This window comes from Lathyrus oleraceus, chromosome 6 (genome assembly GCF_024323335.1).
Source record: "Lathyrus oleraceus cultivar Zhongwan6 chromosome 6, CAAS_Psat_ZW6_1.0, whole genome shotgun sequence".
Classification (NCBI taxonomy): domain Eukaryota; kingdom Viridiplantae; phylum Streptophyta; class Magnoliopsida; order Fabales; family Fabaceae; genus Lathyrus; species Lathyrus oleraceus.
In genome coordinates this window covers 493870529-493889827 of record NC_066584.1, presented here as the reverse complement: position 1 = coordinate 493889827, position 19299 = coordinate 493870529, and the positions used below count along the sequence as shown (strand labels likewise).

The window sequence follows — 19299 nt, the reverse complement described above, 5'->3', positions numbered from 1 at the left end:
CACCCATTCTTGGTCACCACGGCTTAGGGTTAATGGATATGTTTGCAATGCTGATGCATGAGTTTTTTTTTAGCGCAATGCCCCATGATCATGGAAATGCTACGCACTAATGATGCAATATGCTATGCTTATCTAAATGATGAATGCATAAAAACACATCTCCTTCAGAGACAACACCGTAGAGCTCCAGGAACTATGCTGAGGATTTCAATACCACGTCAATTTACACCCTGCTTGGGAAAGACAACCCTTGCAGGGGATGACCTCCATCGAACCCGAACTGCTTGGGGATTACTCTGCTAAGGGGAGCAAACAATGCTTATCTCTACTGGGGATAATTTCACCGGACCCGATCCGCTTGGGGACCTTGCTGGGGGAAAACTATCAACACGAACTCCGCTGGGAAAACCGTAACCTTCAGACTTGCTAAGGAGATGCCGATCTCGACTCTGCTAGGGAGATAACACTCTCAAACCCATTGGGGAAATACATCCTATTGGACACAGACCGCCCGTCGATTCGTCGAACACTGGTGTTCATCATCCAACCACCGCGTTGACTTTCCACTTTTGAGAACTCCCAGACTCGTCTGGACTTTTCTGATTCATCACCTTGTATTCACGACTTCTCCGTACTCCACGGAGATCGAACTCCTGGGATTCATACAAACTTTCCAGTCCTCAGACTTTGAAGAGTCTTCTTGATTACCCTCTAGGATCGTCGTCCCTCTTTCGCCGTCTTTCTATCCCTTGCCCCTGATTGGACTCTGCGAGGATCTTTTGTCAAAAGGATTTCACATCACAACCTGCAAGTGAGTGAACATAGCTAACAGCACCTGCAAAAGAGATCGTTAGATAAAAGCGCGCCCCAGGCGTGCCAAAATTTCAACACCTAGGTCACTCAAACTTCCGAATAAGATTTCCAGATTCCAACCTTATAAGCATGCATCGGAAGGGACCTCTATGTTACAAAATGCAAGTATTCTTATCAAAAATAAACAGATGTTTTTGCAATCAAAGCGGTAATGAAAAACAAAAACAAAACTATTTGACTGAACACGCATTTATTGACTGAAAAAGAAAAGTGGCTCAAAACCGAGCAACATACAGGAAGCAATCCCTGAAAAGAGGTGATCGCACACAAAAGGAAAAAAATCTACCCTAATGGCAATGTGAAACCGTGATCTCATCGGGTTTCAACTCGGTTACACCCCCTATGCCCTCAAGACTTTCCGCACTTTCTGTCTTCTGAACAAGACGCTTCCGATCGATCTCTGTCGGGGATTATCCAAGTCATGTCTCAAGCACAAACGATCATGCTGGACGCAGTTGTTCGTTTCATTCCGTCTTTTGCCTGGACCGCCCTTGTGGGGTTTTCGACTTGCCGGGTGTACAAATTCTTTTCATTCTTTTATCCCTAACTTTTGCCCGAACCTTTTCTTTTTTTTTTGGTTCGCCGAGATGCCCTTTTTTGCATGGACTATTTTGTTCTTTTCGTCCAGCGGGTCTCTTTTACGAAGTATCTTCTAACTGCGTCCGCATTCACAGGGGATGGAACATCTTCGTCATCCGTGGTCGTATACAACAAGGCTCTGCCAGAGAAAACCTGTTTGACCACGAATGGGATCCATAACTGTATATCCACTTGCCCCACGATCGTCTTAAGGAGGAATGATCCTTTTCAATACCAGCCCTCCCACGTGGTACGCACGAGGTCGCACTTCTCGGTTAACAACACGCTTCATTCACTGGGTACAACGGCCCCATGACAAGTAACCGCCTCTTTTCCTCAGTCAGGCTCAACGCGTCATACCGAGTCCTTACCCACTCAGCCTTCTCTAATTTCTCATCCATCAGGACTCTCCACAATGGAATCTAGGCTTCAGTAGGTAATACCACTTCTATCCCATACACGAGCGAGCGCGGCGTTGCCCCAGTAGACGTACGCACCGAAGATTGATGCCCAGGATACAAGCTTCGTACTCAGCCACCATTGTTAGTGCATTCACATGTTATCCGGGCAACGAAGGAATGTGGGATCTTTTTGGCGTAACCAACACGGCACTAACTCATCCACGTTAACCTCTCCCCCATCAGACATCAGAATCCGTTCGGATTCAGGGTCAGGCCCCTCCTCCGGGATCGGTTCCTCACAATCTTTCGATTTGAGCACCTCGAGATGTCCTCATCAGGGAACTCAAACTTCCTTGGTTGATAATCCTCAATGGGTTACTGTATATCACGAATCAGTTAGAATTATTTTCCATCTCGCAACCCGTCTGGTCGATGCTAGCTTCTCGAACATATACTTGATCAGATCCATCTTAGAAATCCACAAAGTGGTATGAACCAGCATATACTGTCTCAATCGGCGAGCAGCCTATGCCAAAGTACAGCAAGTTTTCTCGAGCAGTGAATGTATTGTTTCACAGTCAATAAACTTTTTGCTAAGGTAAATTGCATACTCTTTTCGACCAGACTCGTCATGCTGACACAATACGCACCTCATAGACTCCTCGAGGGCTGTCAAGTACCAGATTAACAGTTGTTCCTTCCACGTGGGGCATCAGAATCAGAGGTTCCTGCAACTTATTTTTTTATCTTTCAATGCCCCTTGGCAACCATTATCCACCTGACCATTTGATCTCTTTTTGTTTTCGGTTCAGGCGTTTCTTTGTATTGCTTTTTCCTTTTCTTTTCTTTTCTTTCTTTCTTCTTTTTTTTTGCAGGATCGACCTCGATTCCTCTTATCCGCTCATAATAAACCTCAGCAGTTTACCGGACAGCGCTCCACAAGTGCACTGATTCGGACTCAACCTCAGTCTGAGTTGTCTTGATCCGGTCAAACAACTTGTCCCGGATCCACCTGATGTCCCTCTTCTGCTTGGGACTTTGCTATCATGTCATCAACATAGCATTTGATTACACAATGAATCATATCATGAAATAAAGTCACTCTGATACGTGGCACCGGCGTTCTGCTTCACTAGAGGACAGTCTTCTCTCCATGGTAGCTTGTGCCCAACGACATCGGTATCCAACCCTGGCATATCCTGACACGACCAGGCGAAGGTATCCACATGCTCTTTCAACAGGGCTACCATTCTGCTCTCGACTCGCCTCTGAAGCGGCCCCAACTTTCACTTCCTTTCTGACCTCGGCGGTGCTTGGAATAACAATCTTGAATCGCTCCTCGTGCGGTTGAATCACCTTCTCCTCTTGTCTTAACAACCTAGCTAATTCCAGCAGATCACAATCTTCTTCGCCTTATTCTTCGGCATGATAGATCGGATTGTCGAAGTCATACAGAGGTGTAACCGAATTGTTATCAATGAGACCAGGAGAATAGTCACTTTTGAGGTCGGAACAAGACAAATCAAAAGGAAAGAAAAATGAAAATAAACATTGCCATTTTATTTTTTTTATAAACTGCAAAAATAAATGAAAGACAGGGAACACCGCTTTTAATCACAAAAACATCCATTTATTAATGATGCAAAATGTTGCACAATGAAACACATGAGATGGCCCTTACAATGGACCATTACGTTTCGGGCAAAATGTATGGCTTTCATGCAAACAGAAATTGAAACACAGAAATACTACTCTTCAGGATGAGTGACAGTGGCGATCTTTGAGGCCTTCTAGTTCCCTGGTACGCACGATTTTATCCACAACTCAAGCTCGCGGTCATGGTCAATCTCTTAACCCACTATACAGGCGTGACCTGGATCCAGCATTCCGGCACTGACGAACGTGAACGGTGGACGACGTCCTCTGTTTTGTCTAGACGACTCTTGATCTGGCCGATAGCCAACCCCGAACATATCCGCTTTCACCACAATGTCTATGATCTTACCCCAGCCTAGAGCTTCTCCGTTCTTCACCACTTCCATGGCTTGTTTGTAAGAAGAAATGGACAACTTCTTCTCTTTCTCAGCACAGACGGCGTTCTCCACCTTGACGGTTTCAACTGCCTGATTTAGTGTTTCAGATTTTCCACCGTCCATTTCTGCTTCCGACATCTTCTGAGTCGTCTCCCTCATCATTGCACACCCATTTATGGCGACAGCCGCACAACAGTTATCAATACTAGGGAAAGCTCCACTCTTCATCATATGTTTTGAGACCACAGACACTGAAGTTTTTAACTGATCCCCATCAGTCACCTCCATTCCTCTCTTGTCCTTGGACATTACCTTCACCCCCACGGGACCTGGCACGAGGTTAGGGTTAACATTCAGTGTTGGCGCCAAACTGATGGCCTTAGAATCCACCATGTCCTGGACGACGTGCTTGAAAGCTCTACAACCCTCAATGTTATGTCCTGATGCCCCAGAATGGAACTCGCACCTGGCATTCTCATCATAGTTTGCAGGCCTCTGACGCAGTTCTACAGGAACCAATATCCTTGGCCGAACTAACCCAATATCCCTCAATCTCTTGAACAGAAGAGCATAAGTCACGGGTGGCTTATCAAACTGACGATCCGTCCCCTTCTTCACCTGGCTCTTAGCTTTCCGCGCTTTCTGTTGAGGTAGCGGTTGTTGCTGTGGTACAGGTGGATTACCAACAGGAGTGGTTATAGTGGCAGCATAAGGGTGGTAACGATCCTTACCGCATTCTTTTTTGGCCTGCACACCACTTGACTCAACCTCCTTCTTGAGCTGAGCATTGCCAGAGGGTTTCTGTACCACGGATGACGAAGCCTTTCCCTGAACTTTCTCTTTTGTCATCCAGCTTTCAATCCTCTCCAACCTCTCAGCAATTGCTTTCTGTCCCGAGGCGAGCCCTTGCACGACTTTGAACAACTCCCCTATTATCTCTTTCAATTCGAGAATGTCGGCATTGGGCGGATCCATTAGTCTGAGATATCTGAACGGAAGAGCTATGTGCACCAGTTAGACACTGACACCTACAAAACAGCAAATAGGTTAGTATGACTCACACATGCAATGTCTATCCGTACTAGGAATGTCCTTTGATTCTAGCTTCATTGAGACGGATAATACTTCAACAACAACATTCTGACATACGGATGTCTCTCGACCAGAATCTCAATCAAAAATTGACCCTGAGTACAGATAGACATGGGTTAGATGCAGATGAATGCGAAATGGGCATGATGCAAATGCATGCAGGCAAGACTGGCTGGCTGTGTATCTCGGAGCACAGGATCAAAGCTTCGACTTGAACTCGGAACCACAAATTCATCTGAAACCCAAAGTCATCTGAACCCATACTTCTGAACCAAATCACCATCTGAGCAAGTACCCTCAAATTCAGCCCCGGGATCTGAAATAAACGGAACCCTCTGATCAATACCAGGGTCAAACCTCCGGCGTCCAGAAATAAAGAACACTGCATCACTGGCAGAAACCTGTACTTGCAAGAATCAAACCCTCCCCTCACAGGTGAATTCTAACAAGGTCATCCTAAGGCGGATAATGGTCTCGACAATCGGGCAAAGATACTCAACGGGTTTGCCCTTTCGGGTGTGCCGTTGTAGCTCTCTTAAGATCGTCTAAATCAAAGATCCGGGAAAGAACGGTCACCGAAGTCAATAGCCCAAAAGAGATAATCCAACCTAAGCGGAATAACTCCACCCGGAAGGACCCTCTCAAATGAACCTCGTCCGGCTGTGGTGACACGTCTCCTCATCATGTCGTACAACATGTGAAGAAACATGAGACCACGCTAATCCTAGGTGTATGCTCAGGCCTGGGTATTGGGCCTCACTCAGAACACCCACCCCAAATCAGAGAAACCACCTGTACAGAGGACAACAAAATGATAGTATGATGCATGCAAACACATATGCAAATATATACAACATAATAATCATAAATGCAATAAATAGAGCAGCACAAGCAACCTAAACCCTATCCTAGAGAGCGCTAGGAGAGACTCGCATAGGGAAGATGGACCAGCAAGAGGTCAACTTCTCTTATCCCCAGCAGAGTCGCCAGCTGTCGCATTACGCGAAAAACCTGCGGGAAACGAAAACAACAGAGCCGCCACCGTGCGTTATTTATCCCAAAAGAGGGAAAGGAAACGCTCGAAGTAAACCTGGAAAAGACATGGTCTCGCGACCAGAGGGAGATGGGATCGGGAGTCGGTTATGCGAAGGGAAGGTATTAGCACCCCTACGCATCCGTCGTACTCGACGGGATCCACGCACAAAAGGAAGAATAAGGTTGCTAGAAACTGCTCAGACATCACACAAGGCTGGAAGGAAACACAGGAAAACAAGCGAAACTAACTCGGCAGGACATCGCATCCTGGGCCTACGTAGTCTGTCAAACACAGACATCAGAGTCGACGTAGTTCGGGACAGGGGGAATGTGCTCGCTAGGATGTCGCATCCTATGCATACGTATCTTCTCTGACTAGAGAAGAATCAGAGCACTCGTAGCTCGGCTAACGCACGCCAAACAAGACCACACAGGAAACTGACTGCCAATCGCTGGACTTACGTCAGACTCCACACAAACAGGCAAACCTGGAGACCGAATGCCAATCGTTGGACTTACATCAGACTCCGAACCAACAAACACACACTGGAAACCGACTGCCAATCGCTGGACTTACGTCAGACTCCAACAAGCAAACAAGACACAGGAAACCGACGGCCAATCGCTGGACTTATGTCAGACTCCAAACACACACAAGAGGGGTTGCAAAAGAAAAAGGGCGCCCGGAGAGATCAGCTCATCTCCTGCCTACGTACCTCATCTGGTATGAGGATCAGGGCGACGTAGTTCCCCTACGCAGGGAAAGAACTCCTAACCTAACCAGAGACTGGGAAATGACAAACTAGAAGGGATCCTGACTCGAGCCTAATAGTTATCATGCAAATTCACCATGGTCCTAGGTTAAGGTTTCTAGCTAACTTGCATAGGGAGCAAGCTATCTTAAACAGCACAGGCAAACACAAGAGCAAGCATACATACAGTTAGCACACACTATATACAAACAAAGTGGGCTCACACAGGGTTAGACTTTAGTCAAGGGGTCATGTCAACCTCGACAAACAAGCCACTGTAACAGGGTGATGTTAGCTCTTAACCCTAACATTGAGAGTTAGGGTGAAGCAGATGAAATGGGAAGTGAGGATAAGACCTCACAGCTCTTATCCCTGGTCTGGGAGAGCTTCAAACAAATGAAAGTATGAAAGTGTGGGAGTTCAGAAAGTTGGAACTCTTCTATCCACATATGACTGACACAACAAAGATCTTGGGTTAATATCCACAATGCATCAACACAAGGTGTGTGAGCAAAGGGATGACACACTGAGTAGCAGGAGATGGACTACACATCTCTTGTATCTGCCAATGCCTCTTCACTTAGGAGGTCTTTGATATGTACAGGGGACAAAGATAAACAAACACAAGCATTGCCTCTTAAGGAGGACTTCAGACAGGTGCCTGCCCAAGTAACAGGACAGGTCTTCCAGACTACATGCAGTCAGAGAGTTATACCTCAGATGGTTAAGCAACCAAGCAAAGCCAAAAGCAAGTTCAAAAGAACTTAAGCAACTTATGTACCTGAAAACAATCTAACTCAGTCAGTATACAACTCAAATGAACTAAACAGACAGTTAATAGTCAACAGTCAACAGTGCACAGTCAAACAAGCAATGCAACAGTGTGCAATGCACAAGCTCAACTCAAATGAGCTAACACCAACCTACAAAACAAGTCAAGGTTAGTCAATATCAACCAAATAATCCAACTCAAGCAATGTGAATCAATCCCCTCATGGCCATATGCTTCTTATCCTGAAAACAAAGCTCAAACATAAGCACAAACCACTAGGACAAGGCCTAGGGTCAAAGAGGGAGAAATAATTCAAAACAGAACATGAAAATTGACATGAATCAAACTCAACCAATTAAGAACACAATCCAAAAGGTCTCATGTCAATATCATCAACCAAATTCATTTTACAAATCAATCATGGCAAGGCATGCAAGTTGGAAGCACATTGAGGCAACAGAATGAACAAATCCATATTAATTCAAAAATGGGTCAATTAATCTCAAGAAAAATCATGGCTAAAGAGCACACAAAATATGATCAACACACCAAAAATCAAGGCACTTGGACAAGTTTAAGCATGGTAACCAAATTCCATAAGGCAAGGTAAGCACAAACAAGCTCAAATAGGACACAATTTGATACATCAACTTAGCACAAGCCTAAAACAGAATTGGCAAATGAAAAAGACCTCAAACCAAAGCCACAATAAACTTCAATATGTCTAGAAACAATGTGCAAAATTCCATATCCATATGATAAACAACCAGCATTTCACAAATCATGGAAGTTCAAGACTATTCAAAATCTCACAAATGGCAATCCAGAAAGAAAAAATCTCAAACAAATCAGAAATGGATCCAAAAATTCCAAGAAAATTCAGGATTAATCACAACATCCAGACAAAGCATCATACAAAAAATCACATCATTTGGCATTTATTTGGCATGGAAAAGAAATTCATCAAATTGAGCAAGCAAAGGTGTGACACACATTGTCACACCTACCTTAACATGAGCATATCTCAACAACCACAAATGAGAAAAATGCAAACTCAACACCAAAATGTTCATCAAGATGTCTAGTTTAGGCATACAAAATTTCAAAAGCATTGGATTAAAACTCATCATTTCACAAAGCATATGGCAAGCAAGGTACAAATACACATACATGTTCACAATCCCTAAGACAAATTAATTTCCATCCGAGCACAAATTCTGGAAAAATAACCAAAAAATTCTAGACACAACAAGGAGCAAGATTCAAAAATCCACACATGATTTGGATCAATATTTATTGAGTTATGATTTTTTAAGTGGAAGAAAAATTAAAAAAACATGAATGAAGCATATACATGAATGGATGGAGAAAAGAAAATAATATGTGGAACATTTGCTATAGGCCAGAATCAAAGGGAGGCTGGATTTGAATTGAGGCGCTAACATGTGAAACGCGCCGTTTCACTTAAACGACGTGGCAAGGCAAAGCGTTATCGTCCAATCATTGTGCCACGCCAAGGCCACGTGGACCAGTACATGTCCAGAAACAACTAAACGCATGCAGAAACGCGCTGGGATGGATCAAATAGGATTCTGGAAATAAAACCCTAACAGCTTCATCAACATTCATCATGTTCATACGCTCAAGAACAAAAGTGTACAGAAATTCAAAATGAATATATCATCGTGTTCCTCTCACATCACACATCACTAATCCCTATCTAATTTAACCTAATTCCTCATATTATGAATGAATCGAAGCCATGAAGTTTCACATATCAATCTTAAATCTAACATATCTAACTCATTTCTTCATGAAAATTAATGAAACAAAGCTCAGATTTCTCAGGGATGCATGATCTACAATAAGCACATAACCATTTCATGAATTGATGGAATCGAATTCTAACCTTCAAGAAGATGCAGAAGTGAAATCAATGGATTTAGGTCTTGAAAAGCAGAAATAGATCTTCCTAAGCTCTTGGATGAATGAATGGAGGAAGGTTTGTGACTTAATCTTGCACGATCTTGCTTGAATTACCAACTGCCATGGATGGATGCAAGCTTCAACAGCTTCAAATCTGCATGAAATCCTTCGAATCCTGCTTCAACAATGCTCACTTATACTCATAGGTGATGAATCAATCGAGAAAAAGACAATGTGTTTGCAAAATTTTGATGAAAAGTTTGAGAGAACAAAGTGAAGAAAGTTTCAGATCTGGAAATTGTGATGTGTTAATCCCATTTTCTGTTATGATTTGGCTTATATATGATCTGTTAATGATCTTTGTTAATCATGCTTAACAAATGCAAGTGTAATTAGTGAGAATGAGGTGTGGATGCAAATTTGCAAATGCACCTCTATGCATGAATGCTCAATGGAACAGTACACGAAATTTGCCTTGGAATCAATTCAAATTCTGTTTGGAGCCAAGTGCAAGTGGTACAATATGAAAAACAATGCTTAATTTTCAAATTTGGAATTTCCCTCCAAAATTCAAATGAAAATACAAATATTTTTGTGATGGAAATGCATGACATATGATGCATGAATTGGATAGTGCATGTCAAGACATGAATGTTGCAAAAAGAGCCACTCCAATTGGACATTTGGTGTGAAAGTTATGCATGTTTGAAGTTCAAATTCACTTGGCCATGATTGATCCATATCTTTTCAACCATACATGAGAAATTCATGATCTTGGACTTTTTGGAAATGGGAGAACAAGATCTTCAACTTTCATGTTGGACAAAATTTCATTTGAAGCTTCCTTGATGATGTAATCTTGAGGAGAAAACCTTTCCATTTTTGGCAATTCCAAATTACAGGTCACTTACTATTTTTGGAAACTTTTCAACTGACCTCAAATTCTTCATTGTTGGTGTTTGAAATGTCAAATGAGACTTGTATGGACATGAATGAGGCCTCTCTAACCATCTCCCACCTTCAAATCCATGATTGAATTGACAGTTGACTTTGGTTGACTTTCTAGGGTTTCAGATGAATTGCATCTTGACTGATGAGCTTTGAACATCCAACCTTTGGCCAAACCACTTCAAAATGATCCCTAGGTCATATGAACTCAATGAACCAACCCTAGGGCTTTGATTCCATAGAAAATGCACTTGCTTGCTTGCACAACTGAATCTCCTGACCAGTCTTGCCTGATGACATGTGATGGACTATGCAAATGTTAATGCAATGTTAATGACCTAAAATGAAAATGTATGTACAAAATGAGAGGTGCAAATTTGAGGTGCTACAGTTCCTTGCACCCGAAGTCCGCACATTTCCTTCACAGGCGGAATATGTGGCTTATGCTAATTGGCCTGAGGGCAGGCCGGCTTTTATGGGGGGTGCAGGAGGTGGTGCAAACCAGAATGATGAGATGGAGGACGTCCTTGGATCTGTTGGTGGTGGCCAAGAGGAGGAGGATTGAGGAGTTGGTGAATTTGAGGAGCTTGTTTTATGTTGAGTTTTTTTTCTTTGAAAAATTTTGATGTACTTTTGGGTGGCTCTAGTTCACCAAAACTTTGGTTTGATTAGTTGTTTTGATAATTGCATGAAGACTTTTTGAAATTTAAGTGTGTTACAATCAAATTGGCTTACCAACATTTTTGTTTAATTGCTCTTACTCTTAAGTCAAGCTTAAAGCAACCAAGAAATGATCGCAAAGAAAGAAGCATAGGACACTTCGAATGGTGATGATAAGAATTAGTGTCGGCAATTCAAGGTACACTTTATCGCTTTCTAGACTTAACATGAGTAGTTGATGGTATGTGCAAATTCCATATCATAAATTCATTGAAGTATATGTCATTTTTGAATCAAAATAGGACTTAACCAATTGTGAGGAAGCTTTCCATTATACACTAAAAAGCGGGAAACCGAGCATTATTTCAACTCATTCTTATCATGCTAAATCATGCATCAATCCATTTTTGTGTGAAAATTTTGAAAATGATAGAGGCATTGTTTGTGAGAAAAACCACTTGACCAAAAAGTTTGAATCAACTAACCTTGTGAGGAGTAATCCTTAGTTAAACCCCTTTGAGCTTATTTTAGGATTCATTTGATTGATTATTGTAAAATCAATTGAAAATTTTGGAATAAATGAATCCTAATTTCTTTCGTATCAATTGAAACCTCAAATCGAGTTGTTTGCAAATTTTGCCTTTTGCTTATGTCTAAGTAGGGAGCAGTATTGAATAAATTTGGTTTTGGAATCTAAAGTTGGGGAGAGTAAAGTGAAAAGTTGATTAGAAACTTGGAAATGTGAGTTTTTATGAAAGGGTACAAATATGAAAAGAAACAAGAAAAAGAAATCACCCTTGAAACCATAGAGCAAAGAAAAAAAGAAAAGAAAATGCTCATGGTTGTGTGGACTTGAAAAGAAAAAGAAAAAGAAAAAGAAAAAGATAGGGATAAAAGAAAGGGAAATTGTGTAGAGTTGAATGTTTGGGAATGCTCCCTTAGGATAGGCAACTTTGTTGAATTCTCTTAATCATATCCTTTCTTGTAACCTAAGCCACATTATAACCTTTGAAAGACCTCTTGATTCTTATTTTTCACATGATTTGGTATTTGTTGTGATAACCGCATGATTTGAATTGTTGTTGATTTAATTGTTTGGATGAGTGAAAGTAACCCTTCATATTATTCATCATTATTATGATGTGTGTGTAAGTTTGATTCAATTTTGACATATATGACTTTGAATTCCTTGGAATGATTTTTGCACTCAACCATTTCTCTTATTCATGTTTTTTCTAGAATTGAGATAGGTGGATTGAGAAATTGCCAAACACTTTTGAACCATTTGAATGTCCTTGGTAAATCCTTGCTTCAACCTTTTGTGTAATTGCTTTGATTGTGAGGGTGGAAACTTTTGTTTAGGGACAAACAAAATGCTAAGTTGGGGAGAGTTGTTAGGGACCAATTAGTACTACTTTTTATATCATTTTATTGGTCCCTTTTACCAAGTTTTGATGTAATTACACACTTTTATTCTCACTAGTTTGTATAAATTCAATTAGGTTTAATTTATTTTGTTTTGAATAGTTATTTCACATATTTGTTAGTTTTGTAGAATTTTTGGATAAGAGAGCTTTTGGAATGAAACATCATAATTTGGAAGAGGTGTTGAATCCAATTTTGGAAGCCTAACTTGGAAGACTCCTTGGTTGAAGCTTGCAAAGCAAGGAAGCTGAGATAGCTTCAGTTCGCGCCGCGAAGGCTGCGAATCCAGCAAGCTGATTTTGGTCAAGAGTGTTGTTTTCAAGGCCAGCTAGTTTTGCCATTTTGGTGTCTGCCTTAGGGGAGCTTTTCTGCCTTAGATGAAAAATGATCAAATGAGGAAATGTCAACCCTTTTAGAAATTCAGAATGGAAATTGATATGAGATTCTAACATTCTAATTTTTCATACATTGATACTTGGATATGGTGTAAGAGAGAAAAACAGAGTTTTCTTCCATTGCATTTTGCTTTGAAAAATGATGATGAGGAGCTAAATCCCATTTTGTCAAGATTGGAGGTAGTAGCTATTCTCATTTGTTTATGTATTCCATTTGATTTATATATATGATAAAAGATTGTTGATGTATTGGATGCTATTTTTGCCCTAAGTTGAAAATCAGATTTGAGTAGTTGTGGAAAGAGATTATTTGAGTCTTGACATAAAATAGATTTTCAAGTAGTGAATAAGTTGTAGAGATAGATTTATTCATTACTCTTCTTTTGTATCAACCGTTAAAGATTGCTATATTGATAGTTAGGTGGAGAGATCGTCTAAGGATCAATATAGTGATTATCACAATATCATTTAGACATAAATGACTTTGAGAGGATACTTGAACATCATCAATAATCTGAAATCTATATAGTTATCATAAGGAATCATAAGCACTTGGAATAGTGAACCCCAATCTTGCCAAGCTTTTACATTTGATTAAAACCAATTTACTGTTTTTAGTGACATTTACTCATAAGATAACTTTCCAAACAAAACAACTTTGTTACTTTCTAAACTTATAACAATTTGGATTATAGAATGGCGGTAATAACAACCAATCTCTGTGGATACGATATAAAAATATTTGCCAAAAATATACTTTTCAACAAAGCGCAGAAGAAAGTTGAGCATCATCAAATCCCCAGAGAGTCTGGAGTTTGGTCTCAGTTTTTATGGCTCCCCAGTTGAGGCCAGATCTAGCATTTGTGTTATCGATTATATGGTTGTCATCCCTTGTGTGGATTGACCTAAAATCCCTTATAGATTGATAAATTGATATGTTATCCTTTTGAGGAAGTTGGTCTTCCCTCATTCAGATCGGAATTCTCCCGCAGAGTGAGCATGAAATCCCCAGCATGAGTGGAATTCTCAACAATTTAGTTTGTAACTTATCCCCTATGGACTCGTCTACATTAATCTCCAACAGGATTGGCTTTTGTTCATCCTCAGCAGGGTTGATCCCATTTAAAACTCCTCAGTACGGTCACCAGCAGGTTATCCCCAGCTGATCGCCTAAAGGTTGTTCCCGGTTCAGCCATCTGCAGTGTTTCCCCAGTGAAATTGTCTGATTAGAGCCTGTTTGTTGATTCCTCCTGAGCAGAGCGGGTGTTGAAAAGGTTTATTTTTTCTATCCCCAACAGAGTGTTGGTTCTCTTCTCCTCGGCAGAGATTGTTTCTCCAGCGGTACGAGGAAATAGGTTGGCTTTGGAACTTTTGTTTGGTGGTTATTCCCCACAGAGTTTCATTTTTCCCCTGGATAATTTCCCCAGTAGAGTTGCTTCTACGATAGATATTATCTGTGTTTAGCTCCCCCATCCAAGACTTTGCCTGATTTCAGTTTGGCATTGGAATTGAAGGAGAATTGCGGTCCAAAACGCAGCGGAAATTAAAAATTTCTCCTTTAGAGATCCTTACGAATGGTCATGATCAGTGATAGAATATTTACCTCTTGTGACGATTGAAACCTTTGGTGCAGATCTCTTGTGCCGATCAAAACCTTTGATGCAGATCCCCGGAACGATCACGAACGTTGAACAATGACAACGTCTCTACTCAGTCCACACGAACGGATTCCTTCAATCTCAGTGCTAGCTGGTACGAATGAAGGCTTTGAGTGAGAGGGAGAGAGAGAGAGAGAGAGAGAGAGAGAGAGAAAACGAAAATAATGCAACCGCTATGAATGCTTCTGCACAAGGGTTCTATTTATAGAACCACTTGTGTGGGCTTCAAGCTAAAAAGCCCACTTAAGTGTATTTTGGCCCATATCTTATAATATGCCCAAAATCACTTAAGCCCATGATACCTTACCATATTTCGTATTCTATTTAAGTACACCGTACCTTACGATGTTCTACAATTCACTTAAGAGCACCGTACCTTACGGTGTTCCTTAGTTACTCTATCTCTCATCAATCCGTCCTTTGTGTGTGACCCTGTAGGTTTTCGTGACGTTGACAATTATATTAAATCACGCATTTAACATAATAAACAGTGAGCAGTATCTAGCAACACATCACTGCTACCCAAGACACGAAAATGTCATGTGATCTGACAATTCCTTCTGTGATAATACTTATGTGCATAATTACCCTTTTGCCCTTATGTCTATATTGAACACAAGGCATAGACCGTGTCATCATTGTCCAGTTCAATATTGGGCCCATAGACATTTATCCTGTTATGCAGGATGGGCAAATTCCATCTAGGTCACTCATGTCCCTCAGCATGCTTTGTGGAGTACCCATCATCCGTCTTTATGGTTATCCAGTTACGGACAACGTTGGATCAGCAATAAAGCACTCGACTCTACATCTAGGGTCCATAGTGGTTTCAGGTCGAAGAGTGGTGTCATACTGAAATTCTGGCGTAGTCAGTATTCAGATGTTCTACTCCAAGTCATGACATCTGATCTAACATTGTACTTATTACAGCAAGACAGTTATTACACTCTGTACTAATGAGCACCTTTTCACAGTGTCACGACCTCTCCTTCTATGTCATCCTAGGAAGGAGGAACACTTAGTTATGTGCACCATAACCTTCTCTTCTGTTGTTTTCCTACACAGATATCAGCACGATGTCTCAATCCTGTTTTGAGCATCATCTGTTACATTGTTCCAGTTTGTTGGTCATGTACTTGTATTTCCTAAATTAAAGGTTGTAACAAGTTAAACTAATCTCCACTTATTAAGGAGCTAACAAATAGATTATTTGCCAGGTTCATTAATTGTAGCTTAGTTGTTAGTTTCCTAGATTTTAGATCAGCTGGTGGATTCCTGAAGAATAGCCTGAGAAAAATCCTGAAACAGAAAAACTAACCATCCAACAATTTAGCCTATGCTGTCAAGAGTGAATGTCACAACATTCCGTTTGACATCCAAGTCCAGAACCATATGCTAAGTCTGTTTGGTTCCTGAAAACAGACTGTGCTAAATTAGCTGTACTGTAAAAGACCAACCAGTCTTTACTTCAGTATCAGCTTACTGGACGAACTGTCAAGACACCCAGTTTGACAGTTTCACAATGATCTTTTGGCCAGGTCTGTGATGATTTTGAAATCCAGACTTCACTACATACTGAACTGAGATCCTCAGCTTATTATACAGTATGTGCTGTTGTTGATGAATGTCAAAACATTCTGCTTGACATTCCAACAGAAGGCTATGTATCAGGTCTGCTATTATCTTGCTGAACAGACTGAATTACATGCTCAGTTTGGCAGACATGATTATATCATACAGAAGGAAAACAAACACAGGAAATTGTTAACCCAGTTCAGTCCAACATGACCTACATCTGGGGGCTACCAAGCCAGGAAGAAGATCCACTATTAGTAGTATCAATTCAGAGTTAAACTCCCCCGTTTACAACTCATCACTTAATCCCTACCCAATGCAATCTATACCTAGGAACTCCTAGATAGAAACCTCCAGTTTCCATTCCTATCACTATAAATACAATGTAATGTGCAAACACCTTGAACTTGCTTCACAGCTTCATTCAAGAACATAATTACTCTTGCCTACAGGCTTTGAGTAACAAACACTCTCAGGTTTACCACTGAGAAACACATGGTAACCTTCCCACAGATTGGGAGGTTTACCTTACACACACCCCTAAAAATTCATTCTAAGAGGCTTACAAAAACTAGATTACAATCACCTATTTATAACCTAATCACCCAACTGGATTTGGGCCTTCAGAAAATTGCAGCAGACTTGTTCTTTGCTGTTGCAACTTCAGCAGAAAAATTCTGCTACAAACAAGGTCTTCAAGTTCCTAAACTCTCTCCATATATATCTCCATGTTTAGAGCCTATATATATTCTGATTTAGTCTTCAAGACCTCCACATAGGAGTTAGGATATTCACCAGATATCCTTGCTGATCCCATGACACATACTGAATTAATTAATTCAGTTTCCTACACATGTGCGATGTCACAGACCTGATGTCGTGACATCGTACATGACATGTTGGTCCAGATGTTGAATTTCTTCAACCCAACATATTAAAACAACAGAGATGATTACATTATTTGTTTTCTAAAATTAATGCCAATCCTAAGGAATCAACACATACCCCGATTTTAGATCCATCTGCATTCATCCAATATGCATCATGCATTCATTTTAATATAAACACTAATTCATGTCTGAGGTCAATCGTTGACTTTCTGGTCAATTAGTTGACCAAAGTCAACCATCCATTCCCAAATCCATATTGTCTCGATTTTGATAAACATTGGTCATTATCTAGGCCTTTTCGATCATGGTGCTTTTAATTACAAAATGGATTCTAATTATTTGACTTTTTAATTTTCAATTTGATTTTTAATTTCAAATTAAGTCTAATTCCAAATTTCAATTTAATCTTAATTGTTTTTTTACTAATGATTCAAACTCTAATTGATTTTAATTTTCAAATAAATGTTAGAATTGATATCAAAGTAATTTTAACAAATTATAGATTAATTTGATTTTAATTGGTTTTATTGGTTTTTTTTATTTTAAATTGACATTTAGATGAGTCTTAGATTATTTCTAAAATCCATATCCATTTCTATAACCACAAATTCATTTCATTCAAACCAAGTTTGTTACAACCATTTTTTTATGTAAATGTCATAAGTTTCCGACACTAGATAACCATTGCATTTGCCAATTTCATTCCAATTCCAAAATACATTTGCGCTCAAAGCACATAAATCACAAAACCATGACATTACACAAGCATTACAACATTTCCATAAATTACAAAGTCATGTTCCAAATTACATTTCACAACATTTTCTTACAAGTTCATCATATTACATAAACCCTACAAGTACAATCCTAATGAACAATCAAAGCTCCATTCACAAGCCAAGCCATGCGCTCAAAGCTCCATCAAGAATCCAAATTCAAGCATTCCAATAATTCATTCCAAAAAAAAAAGAGTTCAACAACACATGATAACAAATCAATATCATAACAGAAGGTTTCAACATCACTTTCCAATTCCTAATAGAACCTTCAACCTACAACTAACTTCTACACTACAACCAATTCCCAAGCTAACCAATAACCTTCAGACTTTCTATTCATTCCTGAAGCAAGTATGTCCAAAATTCTGCAGTAATTAACCAATTATGCATCACACCTGCAAGTGCAAACCAAAGGATCCTGCACAAACATCAACGGCCAATAACCTGTATCAGTCCCAGGCATATTCACATTAATCCAAGCTGCAGTAGCCAACAAATAATAAGACATCAAGTAATCTCATCCTAAACTTATAACAACTCCAAAACAGTTCTCCAATAAGCTATGACGGTGACGCCTTTCGTTCCATAACAGGAATTGAATGATGAAGCTTCAGAGTTGCCATCATCAAAAGCTACCCCACCATCACGTTCTTCATCAAAGAAAAGCAGAGCTGCAGAGTTTCATAATTTATCTGAAAAGAGAAGGAGGAGTAAGATTAATGAGAAATTGAAAGCTTTGCAGAATTTTATTCTGAATTCTAATAAGACAGACAAAGCTTCAATGCTTGATGAGGCTATAGAATATTTAAAGCAGCTTCAACTTCAAGTGCAATGTTGGTGATCATTTCTGCAGATGTTAATGATAAGAAATGGTTATAGCCTGCATCTGCTGTCTCTATCAGGAGGATCGTGACCTACGACGTTTTCTCAAACCGATTTATTCAATCTTGATGAGGGTAATACTAGATTTCACAATTCTGTCAACGCAATTGCCTCATCTGCAAATGATGAATGTTTTGCGCCGCCTAGTTTTAGTTTTCCAGAACAAGGTAGCATCTCGAATCAAACTGTCATGGCAAATATAGCTAATTTCGACCCCTCATCAAGTTTTTAACCCTCTATTAAGGCTTAACTCCTGCAACAGCACACCACAGGGAATTAACAAGCTTCAAAACAATCAATACGACTACACCACAGAGGATAACAAGTTCTAACTTACGGTAACTAACCTCTAACCTTTTTTCAGAACCAAGGCAACCTGTTTTCTCTTTTCATTCACTGCTACGGATTTGGCTTCACCATAATGGCCAAAGAGAACCCAACCTGCACTGCCATAATAGCAACATAACGAATTCATCTGCAACAAATTCATAATGGAGTCGCACCATCAAGGCCATGAAAGCCGAAGCTACCCATGAATGTTCCAATTTTCACTGCAGTGAAAGCAAGGTAAATCAGCAAGGCAGTAAAATTTCAAGAAATATCCCAAAACGGAATTGAGACAAA

The 19299-nt window shown here is 40.2% G+C and overlaps 1 pseudogene; it reads left to right on the top strand.

The window, feature by feature from the left end:
* The window catches only part of LOC127096409 (transcription factor bHLH139-like), a 32277-nt pseudogene extending 13352 nt beyond the window's left edge, over positions 1-18925 (top strand).
* Positions 18926-19299: the final 374 nt, after the last annotated feature.